The following is a 22,781-nucleotide window of genomic DNA, read 5'->3' on the forward strand; positions in this document are numbered from 1 at the left end:
TGGGAAAGACTCTTCTAGGTATCTTCTACAAGCATATGTAAAGTCACTTTTGAGTGACTTCCATAAGTGACTACGGCGACACTTCCAGAAGTTACTTCGGCGATATCGCATTCGGATCGCGGAAGTGACTCCCGTCGGGAAGAAATGTGCCACTTCGGCGACACTTCTAGGAGTGACTTCGGCGACACTTCCAGAAGTTACTTCGGCGATATCGCATTCGGATCGCGGAAGTGACTCCCGTCGGGAAGAAATGTGCCACTTCGGCGACACTTCTAGAAGTGACTTCGGCGACACTTCCAGAAGTAACGCAGAAGTGACTTCGAGAAGTGTCGCCGAAGTGGCACATTTCTTCCCGACGGGAGTCACTTCCGCGATCCGAATGCGATATCGCGGACGATCGTTTTCATCTTCTAGAAGTCACTTAATAGTGCCTTCCGCGATAGAAAATGCTTGCAGGGTGATGGTATGTGTGTGCCGACCACGTGGTCGTAAGTTGCGGAACGTGTTTTAAAAAAACATAGTTCTGGGTCGTATCTTTTTTACGCAAAACAGCACGCATGCAAATTTTTCAAGGCAAATGTGTGTGCTGGGTGCATTCTATTGCGGTGCCTTCTAGATGTGTTTCAGAATAATGCATCCAGAAGCATGCCCAAACACCCGTTTCGGGAACGTATTCCGATAAAAATAGTTCTGGGTCGTATCTTTTCTACGCAAAACAGCACGTATGCAAATTTTCCAAGGCAAATGTGCGTGCTGGGGGCAGTCTTTTGGGTGCCATCTGGGTGTATTTCAATATAGTGCATCCAGGTGTATTTTAGAGGGAATGTAAAAAAACCAAACTCAAACCCGAAGGTTGCCGATGCCCATTTTTTTACAATCGTCTTTTTTCGGTACTGTTCTCTTGACAAACAAATAATAAAGACAAAAGGGAATATGCAAGGAAGCACGCGGTTTTTCTTGTCTCTTGCATTTCTCGTCAGTTGCATTTTTAGTTCTGAAAAGTGAAGTTCGTGCCTCGTGTTTTGAAAAAGTTTGTTGCTTTCTGCCACCAATTTTACATCAATATTTTCACAGGTAAGCAAAGTGTAGATAATTTAGTTCAATATGAGCACAACACAGTTCAATATGAACATAACAGAGTACATGTACATTGAACATTCAAACTAAAAACAAATTAAATTAATAAAATAATAATTATTTGAATGTAAATCGTACATACAACAGTGTTAATGTGACAAAATAAATATATTGTATAATTGTTATATATATACACATGTTTCAAAATATATAATATTAAATTTCCTTTATATCTTTCAGAATCGCATGAAATGAATGGGCACACCAAGGACTGAACTGCGTAAATGATAAAAGTACATCAACAAGAAGGAAGCAGCAAAGCCCCGTACAGAAGGAGAGTGACTCCGATGAAAAATTAGTTGAGTTCTTGAATATTGAAATAAAAAATAAATATGAAATTGAAATCCAGTCTTATGTATTCCTGGGGAAAACTTCCAGATATTTGATTTTTGAATGCTTCTAGGTGCATTCCTGGGTACATGTTACAGGTGCATTAAAAAAGAGTACACCCAGAAGGAGTTTAGTATGTTGCTTCCAGGTGCATTAAAAAAGAATACACCCAGAAGGTGTTAAGTATGTTGCTTCCAGGTGCATTAAAAAAGAGTACACCCAGAATGTGTTTAGTTTGTTACTTCCAAGTGCATTCCAGATATATGCTTCCAGAAGCATGCAACGGGTGCATTCTTTTTTGTCCCGCACCCGTGTAAAAAGAATGGACAGACTCATCACTTCCGGAACACCTTTTTGATGCCATTTCATAATGAAAGAACGCATGCTGGAATGCTGTCATTTACGACTGGGACTGCTCTAAAACTGAGAGACTAGTTTGCGTAGAAACGGACGGACAGACGGACATGGCTAGATCGACTCGTCTAGTCATGCCGATCAAGAATATATATACTTTATGGGGTCGGAAACGTCTCCTTCACTGCGTTGCAAACTTCTGACTGAAATCAATATACCCTCTGCAAGGGTATAAAAACACCGAAGCTATAATTTGTTTCATATTATTTTCCTACAAATTTTGCGATCGTTCCTATGGCAGCTATATGACAAAGTCGTCCGATTTTGATAAAATTTAATTCTCAGCTTCGGCGCACTTTTTTGCTGCTGCGGCAGAGAATTTCAGTGCAAAACAGAGAAACGTCAGGCGTCAGAGCGCTGCACGCCAACTTCGTGTTTTTTACACTCACACTAATGCAAGGCTAACTTGTGATGGTATGTGTGTGCCGACCACTGCTCTAAACACGTAAGTTTGCACCCTTTGTTAAGATGGACATTTATATGTTATACAATTCAAAACATTAAGAGCTAGAAAGGAAGTCAGCTTCCGCAGTCCGAAGCTTGTATACCCTTGCAGTTATAATTATTATATGTAAAAACACAAAAAATGATATTCCCAACAGTATAAGTCAATATGTCAAAAAACACCGAAGCTATATTACTTCCCCACCAATTTTCCGTTCGTTCCTATGGCAGCTATATGATATAGTCGTCCAATTTTGATAAAATTAAATTCGAAGTTCAAAACTAATAATTGGTGGGAAAATAATATGAAACAAATTATAGCTTCGGTGCTTTTTAGCATATAATTATAATAAGTTCTGAATTTCGAATTTAATTTTATCAAAATCGGACGACTATATTATATAGCTGCCATAGGAACGATCGGAAAATTGGTGGGAAAATATTATAAAACAAATTATAGCTTCGATGTTTTTGACATACTATCTTATACTGTTGGGAATATCATTTTTTGTATTCTTAAATTTTATAATTATAACTGCAAGGGTATAAAAACTTCGGCTTGCCGAAGTTAACTTCCTTTCTTGTTTTATTTTCCTTTCTATCTTTTTTCTACTTCTAAAAGTCATTTGGAAGATATAGTTCTATTTGTATACCCTTGCAGAGGGTGTTAGGATTTTAGTCAGAAGTTTGCAACGCAGTGAAGGACACGTTTCCGACCCCATAAAGTATATATATTCTTGACCAGCATCACTGGACGAGTCGATCTAGCCATGTCCGTCTGTTTCTACGCAAACTAGTCTCTCAGTTTTAAAGCTATCGGGCTGAAACTTTCCCAAAAGTCTTATATCTTTTGCAGGTAGTATATAAGTCGGAAACAGCCGGATCGGACAACTATATCTTATAGCTCCCATAGGAATAATCGAAAACAAAAATTTAAAAAAATTATATCTTTGGTGTTTTTTAGCATATAACTTCCTACGCTTCGAAATAACATATTATAATTAGTTCTGAATTTCGAATTTAATTTTATCAAAATCGGAAGACTATATCATACAGCTGCCATAGGAACGATCGGAAAATCGGTGGTAAAATAATATGAAACAAATTATAGCTTCGGTGTTTTTTGATATATTATCTTATATTATTGGGAATATCATTTTTTGTATTTTTAAGAATTTCGAATTAAATTTAATAATTATAGCTGCAAGGGTATACAAACTTCGGCTTGCCGAAGTTAATTTCTTTTCTTGTTTCGAATAATTAAGTTTCTTCTTTCAGATCCCGACCCTTTTGGTTTTTGTAAAATACGTTCTAACGTCTTTTTATCGTCCACAAGTGACTAAGAAGTGACTTCTATGCGATATATGTGTATTTTGTTTATGTAAAATGTGTTCTATCATGTTACTTCACATCTTAGTAACTTCTGGACGATAGGCGATAGAATTATTATTACGGAACATATACAAACGTATGTGAGCAATGCTCACTGAGCATGTATACTTCTTTGCTTTCAAAACGAAACCAAAATAATGTTTTTGATTTTGTATGCTTTATCAATACAAATTCCCGTACTTGTTCAAAAATGCTTGACTTAAGTTGTATAAATAACTATTAAACTCTAAGCGCAGGTGAAGTGGATTCCTAAAAATGTTTTCTTGTTCTGTTCTCTCTTGGATCTTCTGTATTAAAAAGCAACACATAAACGCACAAAATTTTAAAAAATCTTTTAAAATACTTAAAAGTAATGGAAGAGATTTAAAAACAACAAATTAAGCAAGATATAGCCGTGATCAAAAAATCATCTTGTTTTTAGTTGTTCTCCAAATTATGGGGGAGTTAAAAAATTCTTTTTTGGTTTATGATTTTATTTTTTATACTCGTTACTAGTAGAATATAAGGTTAAGCTAGATTCGTCGGGAAGTATGTAACAAATAGAAGGAATCGTTTCTTGATCAGGATCAATTGTCGAGTCGATCTAGCCATGGCCGTCCGTCCGTATGAACGCGAAGATCTGGATAACTAAGAAAGCTAGAAAGTTGGGATTTGGCATGTAGATTCTTAAGCTTTTTGCTCAGCGCAAGTTTATTTCAGCAGGGTGCCTACATTTTAGAAGGTTTTGGAAAAAAAAATAAATGGGATTTTGTTTTGATTATCAATACCCATTTACATTACATTCCTAAGACCATTTATTAAAAAGTTATAAGCAAAAAAATCTGCCTGCATATTTCCATCTCCCTCACACTTTCCTTAGCTGATTAACAGGTATTTGATAGTCGATGGTATCGACTATAGCCTTCTATTCTAAGTAAGGAGAATTTATTTTTTTTATTTTCGTCGCACTATGAATTCCTTCCACCCGGCCAAACTGTTAGTAAGGAATATTATTTGAGCGTTATGCGTCGACCAGAGTTTTGGGCAACAAAAAGATTAGGTTTTTGCATCACGATAATGCACCGGCTCTAATCGTGATACAAATGGCTATTCCAAGGGACTATTTCGAGGAATGAAAAATACGTTGGCATAAGTGTATTTTATCGGGAGGGGACTACTTTATTGGGGATGAAATTCATTTAGAAGAATAAATAAAGATTTTTTATTTTACAATCAAATTCACCTTACTGTTTACCCGCAGTGGTATATCATGAGTTTTCGCCCATCATGCAAACCCCTTACAGAAATATTAACACTTTGTGCATAAAACACATTTGGGCCGTAAGAAATGTTTTCTGCAAGCTGAATGTGATAGAAAAAATTAGACCAAATCACTCAAAATTAGTGGAACGTTTAATAGAAATACGCAAGCCCAAACATCAGAGACATACCCGGAATCGTCAACGTGATCTACAATGATTTTCAGGGTATTGATTCTTATATTTTGGCAATAATATTAGTTCCTAATTAGAGTATATTCTACCATATATACTATTATTATCACAGTACTGTCCATATCAGCAAACATGTTTGTTTCCGAACGCAGAAGTTGAATGTGTCTTTCAGATGACTATAAAAAGTTAACAAGGAAGGACGCTATAGTCGAGTACCTCGACCAAAGACCATAGAATAACAAGATGCGAACCAGCCATACAACGGAATGTACGGCAAAATTTTTGGTGTGGATTTTCGATGTGGATTTTCGATTTTGCTAGTGTGCGTTGTCCGTGTAAAGCTCTTTGGTTGTGTTGGTGAATCATTTCGTGTGGTCTGCTGCAATAAGGGCTCAATGTCACATTTGACTAACGTGAGGTGTCAATGGCCTGTAGGCCATGGGTCTAGTCGCTCAACCGCGGGAATTGCAGGTCGGAGTTCAACCCCGACTGGGAACAACTTTTTTTTATGCAATCTTTTTTTTTTTTTAATTAATGAAAATCATGAGTGCTATTCACATAAAATGCTAATGCTAGATACATTGATTAGAGTTTTGCTGTACAAACATTGTTAGTGGCTAGACTCCCCAGACAAATGTAAAAGTAGCAATAAGCTAAATGTACTTCGTCATAAATAAATAAATATCTGGGGATCTTTGAACAGTAAAGCTTTAATCTATTTATCAAAAATTTGCATTTTGCACTCACCATATTCAACAAAATATAATGAAAAATCGTTTTCTCGAGTACACATTACGCTTTTATTCAAAGTGAATTACTTATTGTGTTCATGTTTTTATTGTTATTGGATATATTTTTAAAGACTGATATGTAATTTACACAAAAAAAATATATCTATAGGAGCGATTAATTGCTAAAGTCCCAATTGGTACATCTAAAAAAAATGTCGGCTATAAAAACATAATTTAAAATAATAAAAAAAACTAAAAACAAACTATAAATATAAAAAATCTATCTATAAAAAAAAATAATCAAAAAAGTACAGCTAAAAAAATATTAAAATAAAAAAAAAATTTAGTTGAATCCAGCCTCTGAGTGGACTCGAACATGGAACTCAAATCCATTATCCACGGGTCACCAACATACGCAGAGCGCCACAGCCCGCTTATAATTCGCATGAGCAATGCGTCTCTTAGATCGGTTCCTTTTCGTCAACATAATTCACAATTGAGACAAAAATTGAATTTTGACTTTTTCACAGCACAGAGTGTCGTGAGCGAGATAGCAAGAGAGAGGGATAGATTCCTATACGTGTAAGGGTTGCTTTGCAAAAATTAGCCCGCCTGTGTACATTTTCTTACTCCTAGTTACGCATCTTGTTATTCTATGGTCTTTGCCTCGACTATCAGATACCCGTTACTCAGCTAAATGGACCAAACGGAAATGGAGATATGCAAGCAGGAAAGCGAGATTGAAATGCGCCACCTATCGGCGGTATACAGATTTAAGCGTTCTGGGCGTAAGAGTGGGCGTGGCATATTTGCGTAACAAACTTGAGCTGCGCACAAGTCTACGGAATCAACATCTGAGATTCCAATTCTCTATCCTTGATAGTTTCCGAGATATCCACGTTCATACTTACGATTTTTTGAAGTTTGTGGGCGTGGCAAACTTTTTTTTTAATCAATCGATAGGTATTGATGAGAACAATACATTTCATATTTATTCTAGCATCAAAACTGTAGGAGCCACAGTTGTGGGCGGTTTGTGGGTGCGTTAGAGTGGGCGTGGCACTCTACTGAAACAAACTTGCGCTGCGTAAGAAGCTCAGGAATCTGCACGCCAAATCTCAATAGCCTAGCTCTCATAGTTTCCGAGATCTCAGCGTTCATCCGGACATGGCTAGATCGACTCGGCTAGTGATTCTGATCAAGAATATATATACTTTATGGGGTCGGAAACGCTTCCTTCTGCCTGTTACATACTTTCCGACGAATCTAGTATACCCTTTTACTCTACGAGTAACGGGTATAAAAAGGCGTCCCCGAGTGAATTGACTTTAGTAAAGATATTAGCAACACGAACGAATTCCAAATAAAATTTTGTTTTGACAGACGAATTTTGGCCTTTGCTAAATTTGTATATTTGTCTTGCCCAGGATAATTAAAAATCTTGTTGCCAATTTCTCAATCTATTGCTAGAATAAAAAAAAACATATTCTGATAGAAAATGAATAATTAAGATCCCTTGCTCATTATCTCCAATTTTAAAGGTTAAACAGATTTTTTCTTAAATATTAAATGAGTGATTGTCCTGAAGTAATTACCAGTCTAGATAATATTTTATTAATGTTAATAAGATTTTCGTAAATCATCAAGAATTTTTTTTAATCTTTTCCGTTATGACCCCGAACTCTTTTTATTTGCTTGCAAAATAATGGGTTTTGATTATACAACTTTCCAAATAAGTTTTAATAAACATTACTTAAGGCTAGCGTTTTTATACCCGTTACTCGTAGAGTAAAAGGGTATACTAGATTCGTCGGAAAGTATGTAACAGGCAGAAGGAAGCGTTTCCGACCCCATAAAGTATATATATTCTTGATCAGGATCACTAGCCGAGTCGATCTAGCCATGTCCGTCTGTCCGTCTGTCCGTATGAACGCTGAGATCTCGGAAACTATGAGAGCTACAATACTAGGATTAGGCATGCAGATTCCTGAGATTCCTGCGCAGCGCAAGTTTGTTTCAGAAGAGTGTCACGCCCACTCTAACGCCCATAAACCGCTCAAAACTGTGGCTCCTACAGTTTTGATGCTAAAACAAAAATTTTAACTGAAATGTATTGTTCTCATCAATACCTACCGATTGACCTAAAAAAAAGTTTGCCACGCCCACTTTAACGCCCACAAACTTCAAAAAATCGTAAGTATGAACGCGGATATTTTGGAAAATATCAAAGATAGAGTAACGGGATTTCAGATTTAGATTCCGTAGGCTTGAGCGCAGCGCAAGTTTGTTACGCGAATATGCCACGCCCACTCTAACGCCCTCAAACCGCCCAAGCCTGTGGCGCCCACAATTTTCATGCTAGATAAAAAATTTTAGCTGAAATGTATTGGTCTCGTCAATACCTCTCGATTGATTAAAAAAAAACTTTGCCACGCCCAGTCTAACGCCCACAACGCTTAAATCTGCCTACCGCCGGTAGGTGGCGCATTTGCTGCTTGCATATCTCCATTTTCCTTTGGTCCCTTTAGCTGAGTAACGGGTATCTGATAGTCGAGGTACTCGACTATAGCGTTCTTCCTTGTTTTTAAATTAAAATGAGTTAAACAGTTGCTTCAATGATTAACACCAACAATAACCGTAATAGTAATGGCGTCGGACAAAACCAGTTGAACCCGTATTGGTTTCTCTCGGATTTTTGAAAAGAGATTATAAGCTCCTCTGGAAATGGTAATGAGTTCCTCTCAGCCGTTTTTTGCGCCAAAACGCCAAGAACTAGTCTTGTCATATACAGGCAACCTTTTTGACACACTGTATACCTGCATAAACAGCTCCACATCTAAACCGAAAGTTGTTCACAACATCAGTTCCATGATCCCCAGAAGTGCAGGTCGTTTAAATGAACTAAAGACGATCAGAAACACAAGAGCAATGGGATTGTCCCTACAGTATTTTACTTAGAAAGTAGAAAATAATTCATTCTAATATCACATGTATCCCTATACAGCAGCTAACTCAGACCCGACCTGACTGACCTATGCTAACCAATCCAAAACATGGTCATTACAAAATACCGCTCGGATTTTTGTCTTTCATAGGTGTGGGTGTTGGTTTCTTTGATGGCAGCGCGTGCCAAGAAAACTGAATAAGACCAACGTAGCAACGGCCAAAATGAGCTGCAGAGCGAGTGGGATCGAGTGCGATTGCCGAGACTGGTGCTTTTATTGTTACTGAAAAGGTAACAATTGCACTCAAAAGTACTACGACCCAATTTAAACCGGTTTGTTTTTTTTTGTGTTTATTTTTTACGTTGTTTCTTTCTTGTAGCACGATAGTCTACAAACAGTCAAGTTTGAAAATAAAACACAAACTCTTTTGGCTGTTGCCAACGCAATGTTTGATGGTTACCTTCGATTAGATTGATCTAAAAAATATAAACATGTGCAGATGAAGATGTCGTCTACCTGCTACCTAATGGATCGCTCAAGCAAATAAGTAGCTAATTAGTACGAGGGCGACAGGAAGTGGTGGGTAATTGATGTTCTAATTCGTAGGTTTGGCCCTATCTTTCCCCGCGAATGCAAAAACTAAATCAAGGCCAAGACGGCGTGCTGCTGCCCATTAAAGTAAAAAAAATTTTGGGTTAAAAATGATTTTGACTTTGATTTTGTCTACACAATATAGATCATTGCACAATGCTAACGAAACCATTTAAAGTATTAAAGTTAGTATTAGCCCTTTCATTTTACTTGAATCAATTCAATACTCAGTCATGCCCGTATGTCCGTGTGAACGCTGTGATTTCGGAAACTATAAGAGCTAGACAGTTGGGATTTCAGATTTAGATTCCTTAGCGCAAGTTTGTTATCCGAATGTGCCACGCCCACATAATGCTAGAGTAGAAATTTTAAATAAAATGTATTGCTCTCGTCAATACCAAAACAAAGTTTGGCCCGCCAACAAACGCTCATTACGCTACCTTTATCTATACCATTACAGAAATGGGACCATGCATAAAGAATATATCACCAAATATTGTAATCGCCACTAGGTTGCGCCCTGTCATAATGTATGAGTTTATACATTTTTTTATGTAAGCAAAATATGAAACATTTTGACGCGAGGAACACCCGCCTTTGCAAGAAATTTTCCACTACGTTAATAGAAATACCTAAGTGCTAAATAAAGCTGGACTTACTACCGATCCTATCAATTGCTTTGAGAAACGGTTGGCTTTAAAATGCTTCACTTCACTTATGTAGAATGTCAGTAACGACAGCAAAGGTTACCGCTCGTATTGCTAACAATGAGCCGACCATAAACCAGCCATTATAAACAATGAGCTTTTTTGCCTCTCATTTGCTCTTCTGGCGCCATATACTCAATACCATTAAAAGCAATTTTCATGTGTTTTCAACTGAATATTTTGCATCTGTATTTTTATCGTTTTTTCTTCTGCCAATGTTGTTGTTAATCGACTTCGACTGACTGGCATGAGTCATGGCTCAGGAAATTTACGACCGTGGTATTCTGCTCCAAGAAAGGAGGAAAAAAAGCACAGCGGAAGAAAGGGCCCTAGAGTCAGCAAGCTCCAAGCTTGAACCCACATTTTAAACCTAGCTCGAAGGCACAGAATATGTGCGAAATGGTGCAGTTTGTCCAAGTCACGTAAGTCCAAATTGATATGGTTACTGCGGCCTGGGATGGTGGCTCGAAAAACAAAATCGCTGACGTAGTCAACCGCAGTCGGTGCATGTGCTTGTGCACGCTACTCTGTGCACCCGTATTCACAGAAATGTATCACCCGTTTGGTAAGTCAGTTGTGCATTTCAGCACATAGCGAACGATAAAGTTCGCGAAAAGTTGAGGACATCTTTGTTGGCAGGCAGGCAGGCATTGCATAACCCCACCGATCCAACAATCGTTTTGCGACTCCCAGGAATTAACTTACTAAATAAGCTCAACTTTGTATTTTGCACGAAAAACGCTTTCCTAATTCTAGGGGCGACCAGCGAAGCACAGTTGAAACAGTAAAGAAAAAAGAAAGTTCTGCTCCCATCTTTTTTCGGATTCGGCATCTACATTTGGGATGTTCCGCATATTGCAGCTCGCCCGGAATTTTACCTTTTTCCGTTTTGCTGCTACTGTTGCTGTCGTTACCACTTCTCCATATCAAAGTAGATCTTTCTTGGGGCACTTTTGAACAAAGGAAACACTGGATGTTAGAAAAATGCCGCCAGCATAAGCACGTCGCGCACGCCCGTAAAGTTCAGCGGGCTGGTATTAATGGATAATGGATATTCAGTCGACGCATAAACCAAACGACTTGTAAGCGCAGTCCGCGAGCTTTAGTCGAATACGATTAAGGCATTTGATTTGAATTCGATTTCCTATGTGCTGCGTGTACAGGCGCTATTCCGATTTTCGAACCGTTTTGGCGCGGCTTCCGTTTACACGTCCGTTTTAAGCACCGCTTCGCAAACAACTGATACGTATAAGAAATTTTTATAGAAAGGTTTTAACCGCATTGCGTTGGCCGATACACTCGCGTTTGCCGTCTTGGCATCTATGTGTGTGCCATTTGAGCCAAGCTCTCTGCCAGGTGTAGGTGAGACGCTACTGCTCCACTCTTCGGCTCTCTGACCCGCCTTTGTGTTTAGTCTCTTATAACTTGTCAGAGACGTCCAACAGCTGATCAACGAGCAGACTCTTTCTCTCTCTTTGGGCTCAAGTGGTACGCTCTTACATATAACGCTCTGAGATTAACTGCACAGTTTAGCAATTACGAAAACAAAGTGCGTTGATTGCAAAGATCAAATCGAGTTGAAAGCCATTATCTCGTCGCTGTTACTGACAAATGTCAGGTTGTATTAATTTGTTCACGTAACCAAAATAACTTGGCGTTGGCGCGTCACTGGAAATCAAATTATGCGTTTCTAAATGTCTCCGCGTAGGTTCTTGTGAACGCCATTGAACCCGTCATTGATAAAGAGTGCTAGTGAACACCGCTAATATGTGAGTAGAAATACTAAATGGATGAACCAGAAATAGTAGGGACTCAATCTAGGACTGGGCACCTGGTAAAAATTAATATACACTAACGAATGCGTGGAGCATTCTGCGAAAATTCTCAAGAGCTGACATCTACGAACATATTTTGTATAGTTCGTTGGCTCCAGCACTTGACAAAATACACTTCTTCAGACGACTTGTGTAAATAGGAATCAGCACTCACACATAAACACAGGTGTTTGCCTTGATAGCTCAGATTACCCGTTCCAAGGTGAGCACTAAGAACCTTTTTCAAAGTCCAAAATTTCTTTGTATAAAAATATGTCTGGACTTACCTGGAAATATGAAAAAAGATAAACAAAAAAGTATTAATGCAGGAAAAAGTATTTTATCGAGGTGCATGTTGTAAAGTTCTTCAAGTGAAATCTATCTGAACACATAAAATAACTGTAACGACCAATCGGAAATCCAATCCAAGTGTCCTTCTACTTGCCTAAGCTGACTGAATTTGTGCATTACCTGTAAATAATTTACGTGCTCAATGGACGACTAACAAATAGACTGTTAACTTCCTGTGCAATTTTGGGCACAGCCAAATTTCTTTAAAATCAACAAGTTTACTGTTAACTACATACGTTTTTAACGGATGTGTCAGTTAAAAATTCTAACGAATTTGACTAAATTAAACGCATAGGTACATAGCAAAAAATTTCTGAGTCCTCCTAAGTAAAAGTCCCATTCAAGCATTTGTGGCATCACCAACAGGTTCCGCGTTATAAAAATACAAGAAACATATGTTTGCCGACATTTTGAATTATGTTGCCAAAATGAATGTACCCTTTACTCGTAGAGTAAAAGGCTATATTGTATTCAGGGAAAAGTATGTAACAGCTAGAAGTATATATATATTCCTAATCAGCATCACTCACTAGCCGAGTCAATCTAGCCATGGCTGTCTGTCTGTGTGAACGCTGTGATCTCGGAAACTATAAGAGCTAGAGAAATGGAAGTTCTTAGCTTTGTACGCAGCGCAATTTTGTCAGGCGAATGTGCCACGCCCACTCTGACGCCAATAACTATAGCTCCTACAATTTCAAAGCTAAATACAAAATTGTAACAAAAATGTATTGCTTTTAAAAAATACCTATCGATTGACCTAAAATATTTTTGCCACGGCCACTCTAACGCTCTCAAACCGCCCACTAACTTCAAAAAATCGTCTATATGACTGCTTATATCTCGGAAACTATCGAAACTAGAGTTGGTAGTTTAGATTTAGATTTTTTAGAATTGTACGCAGCGCAAGTTTATTACACATTATCACACCGCCCAAATCTGTGGCTCCTACAGTTTTAGTTCTTGACTAACTTATTAACTGATTTGTATTGGTAAAAAATGTTTGCCACGACCACTTTAACGCTTAAATCTGCCTGCCGCCCACATTTCCGTATACTGAAATAGCGGGTATGTGGCGCTTAACAATCTCGCTTTTCTGCTTGTATATGCCCATCTCCTTTTTGCTCCATTTAGCTGAGTATCGTTTATCTGATAGTCGAGGCACTGAATTATAGCGTTCTTCCTTGTGCGATTTATCTTTAATATTTTTGCTGAAACACACTCTTAATTCAAGACGGTATTACTAAAAATAATTTCCATCTTAAACCCTTGCCCATGTCTTCGATATTTGACGTCAAAGTTGAAATGCCGTTATTACTCATAATTTCTCTGGTTGAAAACCAGCATACCGGAATAATACTTTATGGGGTCGGAAACGCATGCTTTTACCTGTTAAATACTTTTCGACGAACTTCCCTATTGTCTACGAGTAACGGGTATAAAAACGCATTTTGTCTCAAGAATAATTTGCTTTTAGTCGCACTTTGCGATCATCTTTGACATTTTAACTCCTCAAACAACAATATACATATAGCGAATTTGTGACACTGACATAGAAATTTGTTAAAAACGAAAACCTCATTAACCGATTAATTTCGACGCTACAATTTGAAGTCAATAACCAACAAAAGAGAAGCAGAGCGGACCTAAGCATAGGTGCGTCAGGTTTTGTCTTCCGTACCGAAAGATGAAACAAATAAAATGTAAATAAATTAGCAGTCGAGCAATAACAAAAGTGTGGCAAAATAGAAAACAAAGAGAAGTTGATATACCCTTGCATATTATTTATTTATTGATTTATTTATTCATTCTCAGATTAAAAGGCAATTAAAAACAAGAAAGGAAGTTAACTTCGGCAAGCCGAAGTTTGTATACCCTTGCAGTTATAAGAAATAATCAATGTTAGTAACACCACGTTAAATTTTTAAGGATTGTTGCTAGCTTCAGTAATATTTGTGTAAAATTAAATTCGTAATGCTGAAAAGCTAAAATATTCTATATCCCAGATTAAAAGAAAATACAATAAAAATCAACAAAGCAAAATTTTGTAAAAAAAATAATTGTCTTTATTTCATTGACCGTTTCTTTGACAGCTCTATGATGGAGTCGTCCGATTTTTATTAAATTTAATTAGAAATTCCTAAAAATACAAAAAATGATATTACCAATAGTATAAAATAATATGTTAAAAAACACCGAAACTATAATTTGTTTCATATTATTTTCCCACCAATTTTCCGATCGTTCCTATATGATATAGTCGTCCGATTTTGATAAAACTAAATTCGAAATTCAGAACTAATTAAAATCTGTTATTTCTAAGCGTAGGAGGATATGTTAAAAAACACCAAAGATATAATTTTTTAAAATTTTTTTCCGATTATTCGTATGGGAGCTATAAGATATAGTTTTCCGATCCGGCTGGTTCCAACTTACAAGGAAGGTCAAAAGTATTTTCACAAAAAAAAAGTTAAATATACTCATAATTTGAACTTACATCTTGTTAACTTTGGCATCAATGGAAAGGTAATTTAAATGCCGTTTGAATGATACAATACATTTCTTAACCCATTCAGTACTTATTGAAAAGGATGAATTTGTGTGAAAATGTCCTTTTTGAACTTTTTCCCTCGACTTGAAAACATACATTTTTTGATGCAAAAAGTTTCTTCAAACAAAAATAATAGCAACTGCAAAAAGAATTTTTCAAAAATCATTTTGCTTATATTTTTTATGATTTTTTAAAGGTGACAATGTCGGAAAAAATTTGTATGAAAAAGAGAAAAATATGGCTAAAATGCATGTTTCTAAGCATTTTCAAAAAATCATAAAAAATATAAGCAAAAATAATATATATAAAAATAAAATATAAGAAATGTATTGTATCATTCAAACGGCATTTAAATTACCTTTCCATTGATGTCAAAGTTAACAAGATGTAAGTTCAAATTATGAGTATATTTAACTTTTTTTTTTGTGAAAATACTTTTGACCACCCTTGTATAACTACCTGCAAAAGGAAGAAGATTTTTGGGAAAGTTTCAGCCCGATAGCGTTAAAGCTGAGAGACTAGTTTACGTAGAAACGGGCGGACAGACGAACATGGCTACATCGACTCGTCTAGTCATGCTGACCATGAATATATATACTTTATGGGGTCGAAAACGTCTCCTTCACTGCGTTGCAAACTTCTGACTGAAATCATAATACCTTCTGCAAGGGTATAATTACCTATAACCTATCCCCTTGCATCTTAAACCATATCATGCAATTAAAGTCATACGTTTATTACAGAAACCGTATATTCTGAAGATTTCTATATAAATATACCAATAGTTCCTATGATATAGTCGTCCAATCTTTACAAAGATCTCAACATAATGCTATGCCACAGTGTAGAAGAAATTATGATCAGCAGCAAGGAAGCTAGAGTATTGAAGTTAGAATCTATAAGAACTATAGGATATAGTTGTCCGATCTGTATCGTTCCGATTTATATACTACCTGCAATAGAAAGAAGGCTGTTTGGAGTTTCATACCGAACATGCAACTTAGTTGCAATCTTCTGACTTTAATGATAATAACCTCCGCAAGTGTATAAAAACCGTCTACCTATCGAAAAAGAGTAACTATCTACTAAATCACAATTCTTACATTATTAATTTTTAGCCTGCCACTGCCTTGGCATTGACTTTTAATCACTACGCCTGATAATTGATTAATGCTACAAACGAAAACCAAAATATGTTTTGTTGCTGTTTTGTTTGGATTTTTTTGCGTGATCTGAAAAGAATAAAAATTTGTAATATGGATTTAGGTGATTTGTGGGTGGCTTTGGACAGATCCCCACTGTGTAAAATTCCACGTTCCGGGTCAACGTGCTAGAAGAGCTTCCAAATGGACTCGAATTCTTCTCGTATAAACTACTTGAATATTTTGAGTCTGTTGGCTCATTGGTAGTCAAGTTATATCGCTTGGTAATGACCAATTGTGAATTTATGGCTTAAACGTTTAGCACTTTGGCAAATAATTCGTCTCATTCGGATTTTTCTCAATTTCGGAAGTGAAGCCAAAAAAGACGAGCGTAAAAAACCAAAACATCTGCCTGAGTGCAGGAATTTTCCCGAAACATTTATTTCAATAAATATTATTATAAACAAGAGAGAACGCTATAGTCGATGCCATCGACTATCAGATACCCGTTACTCAGCTAAGGGGAGCTCGAGTGGTATGCAGATATTTAAGCAGCAAAGTGACTGAACAAAGATTGCACACTTTATTTGCCCATAACTTTTGTAATGAATCGTGAGATTTGAAAAATTTGATGAACATTGAAAATGAAACAACATCACATTTACATTTTTCAAAAATATTTAAAAATGTGGGTGCTAGACGGGTTTAAGCGTTATGTGGGTGTTAGAGTGGGCGTGACACCCTGCTGAAACAAACTTGTGCTGCTCAAGAAGCATGAGAATCTACATGCCAAATCCCAACATTCTAGCTTTTATAGTTTCCGAGATCTCAGCGTTTATACGGACGGACATACAGACGGGCAGACTAACATGGCTAGATCGACTCGGCTAGTGACACTGGTTAAGAATATATGGACTTTATAGGGTCGGAAACACTTTCTTTTACCTGTTGCATACTTTCCTACGAACCCAGTATAACCTTTTAGTCTACGAGTAACGGGTATAAAAATTAAGTCAAGTCGGTCTCGTCTCGAGCGATTCTGTGTAACCGCTGAGCTCAGGGCTCGTTGCCGTCACTGAATTTCGAGCACCATAAAATCACCATTTTACGCATCTCCCTACCCGCACATTTTTCTCTCTTTGACCTACATTCCGAGCTGCAGAGAAATGCACTGGAGCTGGTTGTTTAGTGCCTTCCGATTGAAAATCTGTGAGGCTCTAAAATCGTGTGGCAATATATGGAGATTATATACGTTAAAATAAAAACATATCAATATTTATTATGCATGGGAAAGATGGCTTTTGTCGCGTGTTTACGTGGAAGTTATGATATTTCTCCACTTATGAACGAGATGAAAACTTAATCAAAAATGGGAGTATCCAACCTTTAAACTGAACTTGCGCAGGCATCCCTAGAATCTGCAAGCTTAGGCCCAACTGTCTATCCGTCTTCTGGATCTTTATAAGGACAGACGGACATGGTAAGGTCAACTAGTGGTCGAAGTGCCATTTTGCACCGCAAATTTAATTTTATTTTTTGCTTACACTTATAGTATATCATAACAGAAAATTATTTAAAATAAAGCAAAGTCCTCGAAACCTTAAAATACAAAAAAAATTAAAATAATAACAACTCGCATTTAATAAATTTAGCTCGCTATGAAAAACAAGGAAGAACGCTTTAGTCGAGTACGTCGGCTATCAGATACCCGTTAATCAGCTAAAGGGACCAAAGGGAGATGGAGATATGCAAGCAGCAAAACGAGATTTTAATGCGCCACCTACCCGCGATCTCAATATATGGTTATGTGGGCGTCAGACATATTAAAGCGTTATGGGCGTTGAAGTGGGCGTGGCAAACTTTTTTGGGTCAATGGATAGGTATTGACGAGAAGAACACATTTCAGTTAAAATTATTTTTAGCATGAAAACTGTGGGCGCCACAGTTTTGGACGATTTGTGGGCGTTGCAGGAATCTAAATCTGAAATCACAATTATCTATCTTTGATAGTTTCCGAGATATCCGCGTTAATATTTACGATTTTTTTAAGATTGTGGTCGTTAAAATTGGCGTGGCAACATTTTTTTAGGTCAATCTATAGGTAATTTCAGTTAAAATTTTGTTTTTAGTATAAAAACTGTGGGCGCCACAGTTTTGGGCGGTTTGAGGGCGTGGCACCCTGCTGAAATAACTTGCGCTGCGCAAGGAGCTCTCGAATCTACATGCTAAATCCCAAATTCCATTCTAAAAAATGTTATTTTGTTGTGTTTGTCAATACCTGCCGGCACGACCAAAAATGCTCAAATCGGATTATTAATTCATAAGTTATGATTTTTCGCTCGTATCTAGCAAGAACATCGTTAATGACCTCACAGCCACTGGCTAAAAGTGAAAATTGTTAGATGTAAAAATGTTAGGTACGCAGGGAAAATAAATTACCAAATCTGGTCATCAATCGGGTATTTTTGCGTATCAATTTTGGTGCCTTATGTTGCCATATCATTTTGATATTTTCGAACATATCAATATGGTATTTTTCATACCAGATTCATATGCGCACATATCAAATATGCGATCATACTATGGTATTTTTAATACCAGTATGGTATTTTGCAATATCAAACTGATATGCTTTCATATCAACCTGTTAATCTTTCATATCATACTGATATCCCTTCTTATCAAATTGATATCAATATTAACCAGTATTGATTTTACTTTTTTGCATCTTGTACTTATAATTTATTTTATTTATATATCAGATCAATTATAAAAATAATTCGAGGACTTATCATTAGAACCATACAAAATACCATAAATATACAAGAAATACGAAGGCACAATCATACTTTTTTTTCGAAGACTTTTCGATGTTACGTTTATTATGAAAAACATTAAATTTATACGATCAATACGATTCGAATTCATACCAATTAGAAATGTTGATATGAAACAGTATCATGTTGGTATGAGTTCGTATCAACTTGATATAAATTCTTATCAACTCGATATGAGAAAAAGGTATGTGTTACGTCTCGTCAAAAATTACGAATAATTGCAGTCGACTTCTCTTATTGCGCCGAGAATGTATTTACAATAACATTATTAAAAAATCGCTTAATTTGTTCGTTAGATGAAAAAAGATGGAGGAAAAAATTAAAAAACCTGTTCAATTTATAATGGTTTCCGCAGTGCCATTTCTTTTCTACAGCCGATAACTAAATCAACAATTATTATAACCGTTACTCGTAGAGTAGGATATACTAGATTCGTCGGAAAGTATGTAACAGGTAGAGGGAAGCGTTTCCGATCCCGTAAAGTATATATATTCTTGATCAGAATCACTAGCCGAGTTGATCTAGCCATGTCCGTTTGTCCGTATAAACGCTGAGATCTCGAAAACTATAAGAGCTACAATACTGGGATTAGGCATGCAGATTCCTGAGATTCCTGCGCAGCGCAAGCTTGTTTCAGCACGGTGCCACGCCCAACACAAACCGCCCAAAACTGTGGCTATTACATGCTAGAATAAAAATGTTAACTGAAATGTATTGTTTTTATTAATACCTATCGATTGACCCAAAATAAAGTTTGTCAAACCCACTTTAACGCCCACAAACTCCAAAAAATCGCAAATATGAAAGCGGATATCTCGGAAACTATCAAAGATAGAGAATTGGGATCTCAGATTTAGATTCCGTAGCCTTGTACGCAGCGCAAGTTTGTTACGCGAATATGCCACGCCCACTCTAACGCCAACAAACTGCCCAAGCCTGTGGCGCCTACAATTTTCAGGCTAGAAAATAAATGTTAATTGAAATGTATTAGTCTCGTCAATACCTATCGATAGACCCAAAAAAAAAAGTACACGCCCACTTTAACGCCCAAAACGCTTAAATCTGTCTACCGCCCACATAACCATATATTGAGAGCAAAGGTAGGTGGCGCATTTCCATTTCCTTTTTGCCCCTTTAGCTGAGTAACGGGTATCTGCTAGTCGAGGTACTCGACTATAGCATTCTTTCTTGTTTTTTATTAATAATTTTTCATAAATATATATAAATGCAGAATAATGTTATTTAGCAATTGAACTTTAAGCTTAGTACATTTTTTATAGGGCAATTATTTGTTATACCTGTTATAGGGACACACGTGGAAATATTGCATATTGTTAACAAAAAATCGTCTCTGTGAACCTTCTTTTTGGATTGTCTTTTTCTTTCTCCTTGGCAACAAAATCCGGTATTGCACATGGCGCCTGGTGAGCACTCTAATTACAAAAACCCAATAAAGGTGCGAAATTACTAAGAACTACGCGAGTGCCCCGGTCGGGCTTAGGCGAGGAAGTGGGGAAGTTCCGCAGAACATTCGTTACATTGATGCCAGGTGTGGGGTCATTAGGGTTTGGGAGAACCCTTGACCGACGTAGGGCCTAAGAACTCCGCCCGCCAAGCTTCGCCAGAAGGGTGTAGTTTAGAAGAACCGCAGGATGGAGCTGCCACGATGGATGCAGTGGGCCGCGCCATCAACCGCTCGTTCCGCCTGATCGAGCAAAAAGTGCATGCTTTGGATCAGTCGCTCAACCTCCAGTTTGAGTTCAAACAAATGTGGGCGACGTTCGAAAGTAACATGCTAGGCAATAGTGAAGGCCATTCGGCGCGCAACCGCGACGGCGTGACCAAAGCAAGGGGTGATAGACATTTCCCCAGCATCCCAGCTTAGCTGATGTAGTCAACGCAGGCTTAAGACAGTCGCAGCAAGTGTTTCCACGGGAAATGGACGGCAGTCCATGGTGCGCGTCTATGGCTCCCCAGCGTCCAGTCGGCGACAAAGCCTTACAACGGGGGATTCTGGAGGTGTCGGATACGGAGTCGCCTCTCACACGTCCCTGGTCCGAATTTTAACGCCTACTTGAAGGAAAGGAAGAAGTGTAGAAAGTTGTATACGAGTCTGCGTGACGTGCTCAGCGTTCTCACACTACCCTACCAGAAGGCACTCTCAGCTTCTACAACTCCCTGTCGGCCGCCATGCGCGAATACTTTACAATCAGTGCTATCACGGCTATCACACTATCCACAATCGCATGCAGGGACCACGAGAGTCATTCGAGGACTTTGCAATGGAGCTTTAACGCCTGGACAGTGCCGTTTCTGGTGAGTTACCAACCGCTACCTACAACAGCATCATCGGGCAGCGTTTTGTCGACGGGATACGCGAGACGGGATACCAGGTCACTATCATAAGCAGCAACCCGTGCTCTTTAACGGATGCTCTCGATATGGCGTGCCGCATTGAAGCTCAGTGCCGACGACGCCCCGTCCCCGCAGTGATGAACGTTGCTGCCGTAGCCGTAGGCTCTCATGGAAGAAGAACGCGAGGCTCACGTGGGAATAACCCGAGAGGCACGGGGTTCCCAACTAACTCCGAGTTGCCAGCGGGAAACTAGCTACCGTCAGCCTCTCAGGGCAAAGGTTAACAGGGAACACCGTAAGCCCCAGTGAGCAGACGCCTTGATGAACCGCTTTCAGCGAGTGTTTGTCGTCGATTGTAACAAAAAAGAGGTACGATCCTTTGCGGGCCTCTGTTCTTACTACCGCAAATTCATTCCGGACTTCGCCACAATCGCTCGCCCGCTACATGAACTCCCGGAAACTAAACGTGCCTTCACATGGTCCTCATCGGCTCACGATGCCTTTGAAATGCTTAAAGTCAAGTTCACAATGCCACCAGTTCTAACGTTTCCCGCTCCCAATGGGGTATTCGTCATGTATACAGATGCGTCAAACCATGGTGCGGGCGCCGTGCTTAGTCAACAACAAGAATGACAGGAGCATGTCCTTGAGTATTACAGCAAATTATTTAATGCGGCCGAACGCAACTATTGCGTAACTAGGAGAGAGCTGCTAGACGTTGTTTTGCCACTAGGCATTTCCATCACCACTTATAAGGCAGGAAATTCTTGCTGCTCCAACTTTGTCGTTGATCCTGCAGTGGTTAAAAACAGGAGAACGACTTCCTAAGTCCACAACATGGAGTGAAAGCCCCGAGACGAAAGCGTATTGGCATTTGTTTGAACACCTTTTCATGAAAAAGGGTCTTCTAGTAGTACCTCGCTCCCTCCAGGAAGAAGCTCTGCGCAGCGTCTACAACTCTACCACTGGCGGACATTTCGGTTTTATGAAGACAGTCGGCAAGCTCAAGCAACGTTACTTTTGGATCGGGCAAATAGCTGACGGGGACATTTGGTGCGCACGCTGTACCGAATGCAATGCTAGAAAAGGACCTTCACGCCGTACCGTGGGTCAACTACAGCCCCGCGTCCTAAGTGCTCCGTTTGAACGACTTGCGATCGACATACTCCGTCCTCTGCCCACTACCACACTCGGGAATCGCTACATCGCTGTGGTGATGTGCTACTTCACTAAATGGCCGGAGTGTATAGCTCTGCCCAGCCAAACCGCCGAAACGGTAGCTCGAGCAGTCATCCAAGAAGTGTTCTGCCGCTTTGATGCCTTAACTGTTGCCGCTAGCTCTATGTGCCCATCGCTCTGCCTCTCATGGGGCACTGGGTTTCACCATCGCTACTGATGCTGGGTCAGGAACTTCCACTACCGAGCGAACCTCTGTATGGTTGACCATCCCCTCATCCGGAAACTTACCCGGCCTACGTGGAACAATTGCAGGATCGCCTACGGCTCACACAGCAGATTGGACGACGAAACTTAATGAAAGCCGCTAGCGCTAACAAGTTACACTACGCACATGGCGCCTGGTCCGAGCTCTAATTCCAAAAACCCAAATA

General features: G+C 38.6%; 1 protein-coding gene across 4 annotated transcripts in view; it reads right to left on the reverse strand.

Moving 5' to 3' along the window:
- LOC119559373 (tyrosine-protein kinase Src42A) overlaps positions 1-22,781 on the reverse strand; it is a 79,159-nt gene that overhangs the window by 26,071 nt on the left and 30,307 nt on the right. Inside the window, exon 1 of one of the 4 annotated variants that reach the window (XM_037872413.1) lies at positions 11,003-11,371. The exons of 2 other annotated variants lie outside the window; for them this stretch is intronic. The gene's annotated coding sequence lies outside the window, so the exon portion shown is untranslated. Of the gene's footprint in view, positions 1-11,002; positions 11,372-22,781 lie in introns of those variants that run through there. One more of the 4 variants, XM_037872414.1, reaches the window with a different exon arrangement.

This window comes from Drosophila subpulchrella, unplaced genomic scaffold (assembly GCF_014743375.2).
Source record: "Drosophila subpulchrella strain 33 F10 #4 breed RU33 unplaced genomic scaffold, RU_Dsub_v1.1 Primary Assembly Seq24, whole genome shotgun sequence".
NCBI classification, from domain to species: Eukaryota; Metazoa; Arthropoda; class Insecta; order Diptera; family Drosophilidae; genus Drosophila; species Drosophila subpulchrella.